The 10,400-nt window shown below is 41.3% G+C and overlaps 1 long non-coding RNA gene across 1 annotated transcript; it reads left to right on the top strand.

Moving 5' to 3' along the window:
- Positions 1-6,126: 6,126 nt before the first annotated feature.
- Positions 6,127-7,431, top strand: LOC149397614 (uncharacterized). The gene is made up of 2 exons (XR_016296919.1): positions 6,127-6,288; positions 7,195-7,431. It is a non-coding gene; the product is annotated as an uncharacterized LOC149397614 (long non-coding RNA).
- Positions 7,432-10,400: the final 2,969 nt, after the last annotated feature.

The following is a 10,400-nucleotide window of genomic DNA, read 5'->3' as shown; positions in this document are numbered from 1 at the left end:
GCTGAGTTTATGATATGGTATGGTATGGTATGCTATGTGATGATATGATATGGTATGATATGTTATGTGATGATATGTTATAAATTAGAATACTTATATCATGTTCTTTTTCTAGTCATGTTATCATGTTTATTGTATTTCATACGTCATTCGTGCATGTAACGAAAAAAAAGTGAAAAGATAAAGATAAGCAAGGGAGTCGTACCGCCTCGAGCTACGGAGGTCTTAAGGAGAATTTCTCGAGCCGACTTACGGCCCCAAATGGGGAAATTTCTCAGGCCGAGGCCCTAATATGTTTATAAGATAGAGCGAATTGTGGGACCTTGCAACCCCATATCTTCGTCTCTAAGGTGTGCACTGAAATAGGTACGACTACCCTAGGGGCACCCCGAATTAAAAGTTGATAGCATCAAGAAAAGAAAGATCAAGTCACCGTTTAGTTTTAAAATACTAATAACCGGTTCATGCATTGCATTACTCTTTTTATTTTGTGAGATTTATATTATTCTCGCTGAGCGTAAACTCATCTCTTCGAGAAAAAAATATACGTCTGTGTTGTAGGTAAACATCTTACAAGGAACTGAGCAGGGCTGACTAGCGACGTCAATAGCGAGAGGGTTGGGTCATGGTTTCCATTCACGAATTAAGTCTTCCGCTACAAGTTATTAAGTAATAAACTTTAAAGTTTTATTTTCGTTATTAAGAAATAAGTCTTCCGCTACGAGTTCTTAAGAAAATAATTTTTAAAGGTTTTTATTTTCATTTACTTCGAAGTTTCAAAGAGTTTTATATTTTGGTTGAGATTTAGATTATGGATTATGCTTTAGTATATTTGTTGTTATGTTTTGTATTAAATTTGTATTTTCAATTTTGGTTAAGTACTTCTCATGAAACGTTCATTATGCAATCTTCATATTTTTCTTAAATGCTTTTGTTTCTTTTTAAGATCTTCAAAATTTTAGTTCGCCTTGATTCGATGTGTTTTAAAAAAAAATTCCTCCAAGTTTTCTAAAGAATTTTCTAAAGTTTAAAAAATAAGATAAGTAAGACGGTCCGAAAAGTCGGGTCGTTACATTAAGTACCCACCATGCAATCATAGATTGCCAAAAGAAGTCGGTTATGTTCCAGAACCAGGGACTTGGACCGCTGCAGTTCCAAGGTTACTCTCGGAAATCTAGTTTTCCGATCATATCGGCGCTTAAGGCCGCGACGATGATGCATCAGGGATGCGCTGGTTACCTTGCAAGCGTGGTAGACGTCACGAAGACGATCAAGCCGCAGCTGCAGGAGATTCTAGTTGCTAGAGATTTCCTTGATATTTTTCCAGAAGATCTTCCAGGGCCACCTCCTGATCGAGAAGTTGAGTTCAACATAGAACTCATTCCAGGCACAGCTCCGATATCGAAAGCTCCATATCATATGGCTCCAGCAGAATTGAAAGAACTCGAGACGCAACTATAAGAGTTGCTTGACAAAGGGTTCATACGACCAAGCCATTCGCCTTGGGGAGCGCCAGTCTTGTTCGTTAAGAAAGTAGATGGTTCTCTACGGCTCTGTATTGACTACCGTGGATTGAACCAAGTAACGATCAAGAAAAAGTATCCGTTGCCTCGGATCGACGATCTTTTTGATCAACTGTCAAGAGCGACAGTGTTCTCGAAGATTAACTTGCGTTCGGGATACCATCAGCTAAAGGTTCGAGATGAAGACATCCCAAAAACTGCTTTTCGTACTCGATATGGTCATTACGAGTTCTTAGTTATGTCGTTTGGATTGACTAACGCGCCGACAACGTTCATGAACTTGATGAACCGAGTATTTGAGGACATTCTGGATAAGTTCGTGATCGTGTTCATCGATGACATTCTAATCTACTCGAAAACTAACGAAGAGCATGAGCAGCATCTGGAGCTAGCGCTAAGTAGGCTGAGGGAAAAGCAACTATACGCTAAGTTCTCGAAGTGTGAATTTTGGTGGGAGCGTGTAGTATTCCTTGGCCACATTGTCAGTAACGCTGGTATCATGGTAGATCATGCTAAAGTGGAAGCCGTGAGGCAGTTGAGTCAGCCAAAGACAATCATTGAAATAAGGAGCTTCTTGGGTCTTGCTGGCTACTATAAGAAGTTTGTGGAAGGATTCTCTAAGTTGGCCATACCTCTAACTCAACTAACCCGTAAAGGACAGAAGTTCCTTTGGACATAGACCTGTGAGAAGAGCTTCCAAGAGTTGAAGAGTAGGCTGACAACCGCTTCAGTGCTCACCATTCCACAAGGAGTTGATGGATTCGCTATTTACTGCGACGCGTCTAAGCAAGGTTTGGGCGCTGTTTTGATGCAACATGGGAAGGTCATTGCTTATGCCTCGCGACAGCTGAAGGATTACGAGATCCGGTATCCTACTGTAGTGTTTGATCTAGAGCTTGCTGCTGTAGTGTTTGCACTCAAGATATGGCGAACTACCTGTACGGAGTCCATTGTGACATCTATACAGATCACGAAACGTTAAAGTATCTCTTCACTCAGAAGGAGTTGAATATGCGCCAAGGACGTTGGATGGAACTCCTGAATATGATTATGACTTTGATTTGCATTATCATCTTGGTAAGGCAAATAAAGTCGCAGATGCGCTTAGCCGAAAATCTGTAGCGTCCTTAGCAAGTTTGGTTGAAACATCTCTTCAACTGAACGACGATGTTTAGCAGCTAGAACTTCAGCTGATCACTGGGAGATTAGCTGCTCTTAGCATACGTCCGATGTTGCCGGATCAGATCAAAGATGGTCAGTACGCAGAAGAATACCTTCTTGGGAAGATGTTTGAACTTTGAAGCTCAAAATGGTAAAGAATGTGACTTCAAGTTAGATGAGAACGAGGTTCTAAGGTGCAACGGAAGAGTTTGTGTACCATCCAACGAGGAAGTCAGAAAGCAGTTGATGGTAGAAGCTCACGGGACACCATATTCGGTACATCTTGGTGTGACAAAGATGTATCAAGACTTGAAAAAGGTATATTGGTGGCCGGGAATGAGGAGAGATGTAGCTGAGTTTGTTCAGAAATGCCCAACTTGTCAACAAGTTAAGGCAGAGCATCAAAAATCAGCTGGACTGCTGCAACCACTTGAGATTCCACAGTGGAAGTGGGAGCAGATAACGATGGATTTCGTGTCAAGTTTGCCATGAACCACAGCTGGTCACGACTCAGTCTGGGTCATTATCGACAGGTTGACCAAATCAGCTCATTTCCTGCCCATCAAGACCACTCACACCGTGGATAAACTCGCTGAACTCTACATCAAAGAGATTGTTCGTCTACATGGAGTTCCTAGCTCAATCGTCTCTAACCGTGATGCTCATTTTACGTCCAAATTTTGGACGAGTGTACAACAACATTTGGGGACGCACTACATTTCATCCCCAAACTGATGGCCAAAGTGAACGCACGATCCAAGTGTTAGAAGATATGCTCCGAGCGTGTGTTTTGGAGTTCCACGGCACGTGGAGTCGTAATCTTCCCTTAGTCGAGTTCTCTTACAATAATAGTTACCTAGCGACGATTGGGATGGCACCCTATGAAGCTCTTTATGGGCGAAAGTGTCACTCTCCAGTTCATTGGGACAAAGCTAGTGAGAGCGAGTTAATCGGGCCTGAATTGCTCGAGCAGACCACCGAAGCGATCAAGAAAATTCAAGCCCGGATGAAGACAACACAAAGTCGTCAAAAGAGCTACGCAGATAAGCGTAGAAGACCTCTAGAGTTTGAGGCATGAGATAAAGTGTTTTTGAAAGTTTCCCCGATGCGTGGTGTTATGAGATTCGGGAAGAAAGGAAAGCTCCGCCCGAGATATGTTGGACCTTTTGAGATTCTGGAACGAGTAGGCAAGGCAACATATCGCCTAGCCCTACCGCCGACAGGTTGACCAAATCAGCTCATTTCCTGCCCATCAAGACCACTCACACCGTGGATAAACTCGCTGAACTCTACATCAAAGAGATTGTTCGTCTACATGGAGTTCCTAGCTCAATCGTCTCTAACCGTGATGCTCATTTTACGTCCAAATTTTGGACGAGTGTACAACAACATTTGGGGACGCACTACATTTCATCCCCAAACTGATGGCCAAAGTGAACGCACGATCCAAGTGTTAGAAGATATGCTCCGAGCGTGTGTTTTGGAGTTCCACGGCACGTGGAGTCGTAATCTTCCCTTAGTCGAGTTCTCTTACAATAATAGTTACCTAGCGACGATTGGGATGGCACCCTATGAAGCTCTTTATGGGCGAAAGTGTCACTCTCCAGTTCATTGGGACAAAGCTAGTGAGAGCGAGTTAATCGGGCCTGAATTGCTCGAGCAGACCACCGAAGCGATCAAGAAAATTCAAGCCCGGATGAAGACAACACAAAGTCGTCAAAAGAGCTACGCAGATAAGCGTAGAAGACCTCTAGAGTTTGAGGCATGAGATAAAGTGTTTTTGAAAGTTTCCCCGATGCGTGGTGTTATGAGATTCGGGAAGAAAGGAAAGCTCCGCCCGAGATATGTTGGACCTTTTGAGATTCTGGAACGAGTAGGCAAGGCAACATATCGCCTAGCCCTACCGCCGACAGGTTGACCAAATCAGCTCATTTCCTGCCCATCAAGACCACTCACACCGTGGATAAACTCGCTGAACTCTACATCAAAGAGATTGTTCGTCTACATGGAGTTCCTAGCTCAATCGTCTCTAACCGTGATGCTCATTTTACGTCCAAATTTTGGACGAGTGTACAACAACATTTGGGGACGCACTACATTTCATCCCCAAACTGATGGCCAAAGTGAACGCACGATCCAAGTGTTAGAAGATATGCTCCGAGCGTGTGTTTTGGAGTTCCACGGCACGTGGAGTCGTAATCTTCCCTTAGTCAAGTTCTCTTACAATAATAGTTACCTAGCGACGATTGGGATGGCACCCTATGAAGCTCTTTATGGGCGAAAGTGTCACTCTCCAGTTCATTGGGACAAAGCTAGTGAGAGCGAGTTAATCGGGCCTGAATTGCTCGAGCAGACCACCGAAGCGATCAAGAAAATTCAAGCCCGGATGAAGACAACACAAAGTCGTCAAAAGAGCTACGCAGATAAGCGTAGAAGACCTCTAGAGTTTGAGGCATGAGATAAAGTGTTTTTGAAAGTTTCCCCGATGCGTGGTGTTATGAGATTCGGGAAGAAAGGAAAGCTCCGCCCGAGATATGTTGGACCTTTTGAGATTCTGGAACGAGTAGGCAAGGCAACATATCGCCTAGCCCTACCGCCGTCTATGTCCAACCTTCATGATGTGTTTCACGTATCGATGTTGCGGAAATACATGTCTGATCCTTCACATGTACTTCAGGATCAAGAGGTTGAGATTTCTCCTGACATCAGTTATGAAGAACCAGTTGTTGCAATCCTAGATCGCAAGGAGAAAGTCTTGAGGAATAAGAATATACCTCTAGTCAAAGTACTATGGAAGAAACACTCCGCGGAAGAAGCTACTTGGGAGCTTGAGATCGAAATGCAAAAGAAATACCCTACCTTGTTCTAAGTTTCGAGGACGAAACTCTTCTAAGAGGGTAGAGATTGTAATATACAAACTTTTGCAATTCTCGACTTGTGAATTTGAATAAAATAAACGAGTTTATTTTGAATCAAATTCTTGTTGCACATGAGACGTCCTTAAATTTTAAATATCTTGAAAAAAAAAAAAAATTATATTTAAGGTTGACAAAATTTCGGAATAAGGATATTCGAGTAAACTCGATATTATTTTCCGAATAAATTTATTCGGAACATACTCGGAGATTTAGAATTTCAAGAGTGAAAATAAATTCTGAAATCCCTTAAATATATTTAAGATAACGGGAATTAATAAGAATTTCTCGGTTATTTTTCAAGATTATTTTTAATTAATTAAGGATAAGATTGCAAGGTTTTATTTTGAAAGGACTTAAGTGCAACAAGGTGAGGGACGAGAGTGAAAGAAAAAGATTTCTGAGGGGTTGTTTGAGGAGACGTGTGGCGAGATGTGGGAGTGCCACGTGGAGTTCTTATCCTTTTTTTTCTCCACTCCCATTCGGCCACGTAAGCCCCCCTTTCTCTTTCTTCTTTCCTTCTTCTTCTTTCTTTCTTCTCTTCTTCTTCTTCACATGCGCGCGGCCAGCGGCTCCATCACCCAGCACCACCACGCGTCTTGACCGATGAAGTTTCACCGCCGCGAGCTGAACCGAGGACGTCGACCGTGAGTGGGCACCCGGAAGTGAGTGGGTGAGCGTTGGGCAAGGTGAGAATCTTTCACCCGGGTTGGAATTCGAAAGAATGGAATTGGGATTTTCATATTAGGGTTCATGGAATTGATTTGGGATTTTTGTTTTTGAGCGTGAATTGAGGATTTTGGAGTTGTTTATTGGGTGATTAATGAACACTTGTGTTGAGGCTATGATGAATTTCAGGAATTTGATGAGTTTTGTGTTGGAAAATTGCTTTGGCCGTGTGATTTTCTTTTCTAGCCGTGTGCTCTAAAATTTGAGATTTGGATTTGAGAATTTTGAGTTTTTGTGATGTGTTGAAGTGATTCATTCCTGGAATTAGGAGAGGCTGTGATGATTGAAGGATTTTGGAAATTGTTTAGCTTGGTAATGGTTTTGGCCGTGTGGTTGTTCATGGCCGTGTGACCTATTTAGATTGTGTGATTTATTTTGACTGAGTTGTGATGATGATTCTGAGCCTCTAAGTTGTTGAATTGTGAAGTTGCTATGGTTGAGATAATTCTCGGATTCGTGATGAAATTGTCGCTGGATTTAGGTTGGCCGTGGCCTAGTTCTGCTATGACTGTGAGTGTGTGGTTGTAATAGTGTGTGAATTTGGAATTGCTAGTGAGTGGGTTTGCTTTTGTGACTTAACTGATTATTTGCTCGGTTTGATTTGGTGGTCGGTTTTGTAATTGATGTGTATGATTTGAGATGAGATATTTCGTTTCGGGTTCGATTAGTTCGATTTTGAGATTGAAATGTGAATTTCATGACAAGGTTGGAGATTTTGTGACAAGTTAGTTGGATTCGTGTTTGGTTATGCGACTTGTTTGGGGTCGGGTTTTTAAGTCGAGATGTCGGATTTGAAATTTTGGAAATTGATAAGAGTTTGGATTTAAGGAATTAACTCGATGTCGGATTCCGCGGTTTGATGACAGATTTAGACGGACGAGCGGGAACCGGATGAGTCAAAGGCGACGAAGCCGGATTTTGAAGTTTTCAAAGAAAAAGAGTTATCGAAATTAAAGCTCGATTAACTCGTGAGTTTTTTAAATCGCTTATAGCGTTTAAATACTCTTAGTTGGTTTTTGCCATGTATTTCATATATTTAAATAAATAATTTATGATTATTTATTTAATAACGTTCGAGAATTGAATTTAATTATTCATTTTGGAATTCTCGGTTGTTTTAATTTCGGATTAATTAACTTATTTAAGACTCATAATTATTATTGAATTTTATTTCATATCATTCTCGATACAAAAGTATACGAGTCTTGAATAAGTTTAACTTCCGAAAAACTAGAGAATAATAAATTAAATTCTCGAATACCGAACCGACTCAAACCTAATCCCGACAACGAACCCTATCTTTTTCAAGTAATCTCGAATCCAATAACTTGCGGACTTCCAACCTCGGATGCTAGTTCTTTTGACGTTTCGACAAGTGTCAAGTATAACGGAGAGCGTGAAAATCAAGACATTGCCGGAAGTCGTCGAACTTTCTGTCGAGCTATTCCAGGTAAGTGTGGAGACATAAGTCAACTACTTACCAAGGAAATAATCATGTTTACGTGCATTTACGTGTTAATAATAAAAAAGAGTATGAAAAGCCTTAAAAGACACAAACACCAAAGATTAAGGCTTCGGCCACTCTTTTTGGAAAATTTAGTTGGGTTTATACCCATAGGTTCAAATGCTAACTTGAACCAGCCACGTTGCTACTTTGTTGTAGTTAGATCCCTCTGCTAACCATAGAGTTTAGCTAGATCTGAGGTGATAGAAGAACATGTTGGACTCTCGGATTCGAGCCGAGGGTAGAAGTACCGGGAGTCATATCCCGAGTCTTCAACTTAAACCACTAACGAGCATAAAAGGGAAATGATAATTCTTTCGGGATTTAACCCGAGTCTCCTGTAAGTAGCATAGTGTTGTTGGAATTGATCTAGGGTTTAAGAAAAAGTTTAATGCTTCGGTAAGCGGCGAAATTTTAAAAATTTTCTTTTGACAAGCCAAACGATTTTACTTACCTAAACAAAGAGCAAGCACATGTAAATAAAAACTATTATGAGCATAAATAATTTACTAACCTTTTTCGAAGCTTGAACGTTGATGAGCCTTCAGAAGGTTGAAAACGTTCGTCTCCCTCGCAGCACGTCTCTCTTCTTTCCTCGCCAACTCGAGCAACCACGAAAGTTTCTATCACTATCATCACTCGAGAAAATTAGGAATTAGTGTGTGGGCACTTTTAAACACTACGACTCGAGAACAAGTCTCAAAGTCGAAGAGCTAAACTCCCTAGGTCAAATGAGGACCTAGGTGCCAAAACAAAAACGAAAAGAACTTAGAGAGAGAAGGAGAGAGGGGCGGCCAAGCTAGAGAGAGAAGCTTTCAAATCTCTAAAACTTGGGATGAATGAATTGTGAGGAGAATAAGGGTCCTATTTATAGGAGAGGCTTTACCTTCAATAAGATATTTTCCTCTTCTATAGAATCACTATTACAAATTAACATATTGGGTGCGGATGAGTATTAGGTGCGACATGTCGCACCTAATAGTCGCACCTAAACAAATATTAGGCGCGACATGTCGCACCGGATATTCATCCAGATGACTAAAAATTTCGCTAATGTTTAGTGGTATTAGGTGCGACAATGTCGCACTTGATATAAAAATGTCGCACCGAATACTATTAGGTGCGACATTGGTCGCACCTAATACCTTTAGGTGCGACAAATGTCGCACCCAATGTTTTTAAAAATTCAAGTTGTCAGCAAATTCCCTCCGAATATTTTTGGATCTGGGAAATCATATTGGGTGCGACATTGGGTGCGACATGTCGTACCCAATATGATTATTAGGTGCGACAATGTCGCACCCAATATGAAAAGGGGTTATAACTCGACTGAGCTTTCTTCTTCTCTTTCACTCGGTCAAATCTCATTATCACTCTTAGTCTTGTCTCTCTCGCCGCCCGAGTCTCCTCCTTCTCCACTGTCCTCTCTCTCACCGCCATCGTGAAGTCGCCGTCGCCGCTCTTCTTCAAATCTGCTCTCCGCCGTCCCCCTCCACTCCCCGCTCTCCCTTAACCCGCACCGCCCAGCCCAGCCGTCCGACCAAACGCTCTCAGGTACGTCCCCCCCTCTCTCTCTCTATCTCACCGTCTCTCAATCTCACTCTGTCTCTCTCTCTCTTTCAGCCTAGCCCGCTTGGCCGCCCGCTCTCCCTTGACCCGCGCCGGCCTGACCAAACGCTCTCAGGCACGTCGCCCTCTCTATTTCTCTCTCTCTGTCTCACCGTCTCTCAATCTCACTCTGTCTCTCTCTCTCTTCCAGCCCCGCCGGCCGTGACCTGCCTTGTCCGCCCCGCCGCCCGGACTAGCCTTGCCCGCCCCGTCGACCGGTCCAATTTCCCGCCCCGAGCCGCGCGCCTCAGCTGAGCCCTCGACAAGCCCACTCCATCCTTGACAACAAGCCCACCCCGCGACCGCGGAGGTATGAGTTCCTCTTGTTGATTTTTTTTTTGGAACGTGATTAGTTAGGTTATAAATTTTGGAATAGTGAGATTTTGGATTGGTTAGAGATTTTGGATTGGTTAGGTTCGTTACGTTTATGTGAAATTGAATTGAAATGTTTAATTTAGTTTAGTTTTAGATTATCGTAATTATTTGAATTGAAATTGAAATTTTTATGTGATTGTTACTTAGTAATTTCGTTAGTAAAGTTGAATTGAAATGTTTAATTTAGTTTAGTTTTAGATTATCGTAATTATTTGAATTGAAATTGAAATTGAAATGTTTATGTGATTGTTACTTAGTAATTTCGTTAGTAAAGTTGAACTGAAATGTTTAATTTAGTTTAGTTTTAGATTATCGTAATTACTTGAATTGAAATTGAAACGTTTATGTGATTGTTACTTAGTAATTTCGTTAGTAAATTTGAATTGAAATGTTTAATGTAGTGTAGTTTTATATTATCGTAATTATTTGAATTGAAATTTAAATATTTATGTGATTTAATTAGTTAAGTCAATTTACTATTTTTCGACGGCTAATTAGTTTATTGGATATATGTTGAGTTGAATTGGTTGTTTAATTTGATTGTAATTTGTTGAAAATTTGATTAATTAATTAATTAGTAATATA

The sequence above is a fragment of the Urtica dioica genome, chromosome 5, assembly GCF_054948205.1.
Source record: "Urtica dioica subsp. dioica isolate 48M chromosome 5, U.dioica_male_clone48M_v1_H2, whole genome shotgun sequence".
Taxonomy (NCBI): domain Eukaryota; kingdom Viridiplantae; phylum Streptophyta; class Magnoliopsida; order Rosales; family Urticaceae; genus Urtica; species Urtica dioica.
Note: the sequence above shows the minus strand (reverse complement) of the source record. Positions and strands in the feature narration are given on the sequence as shown.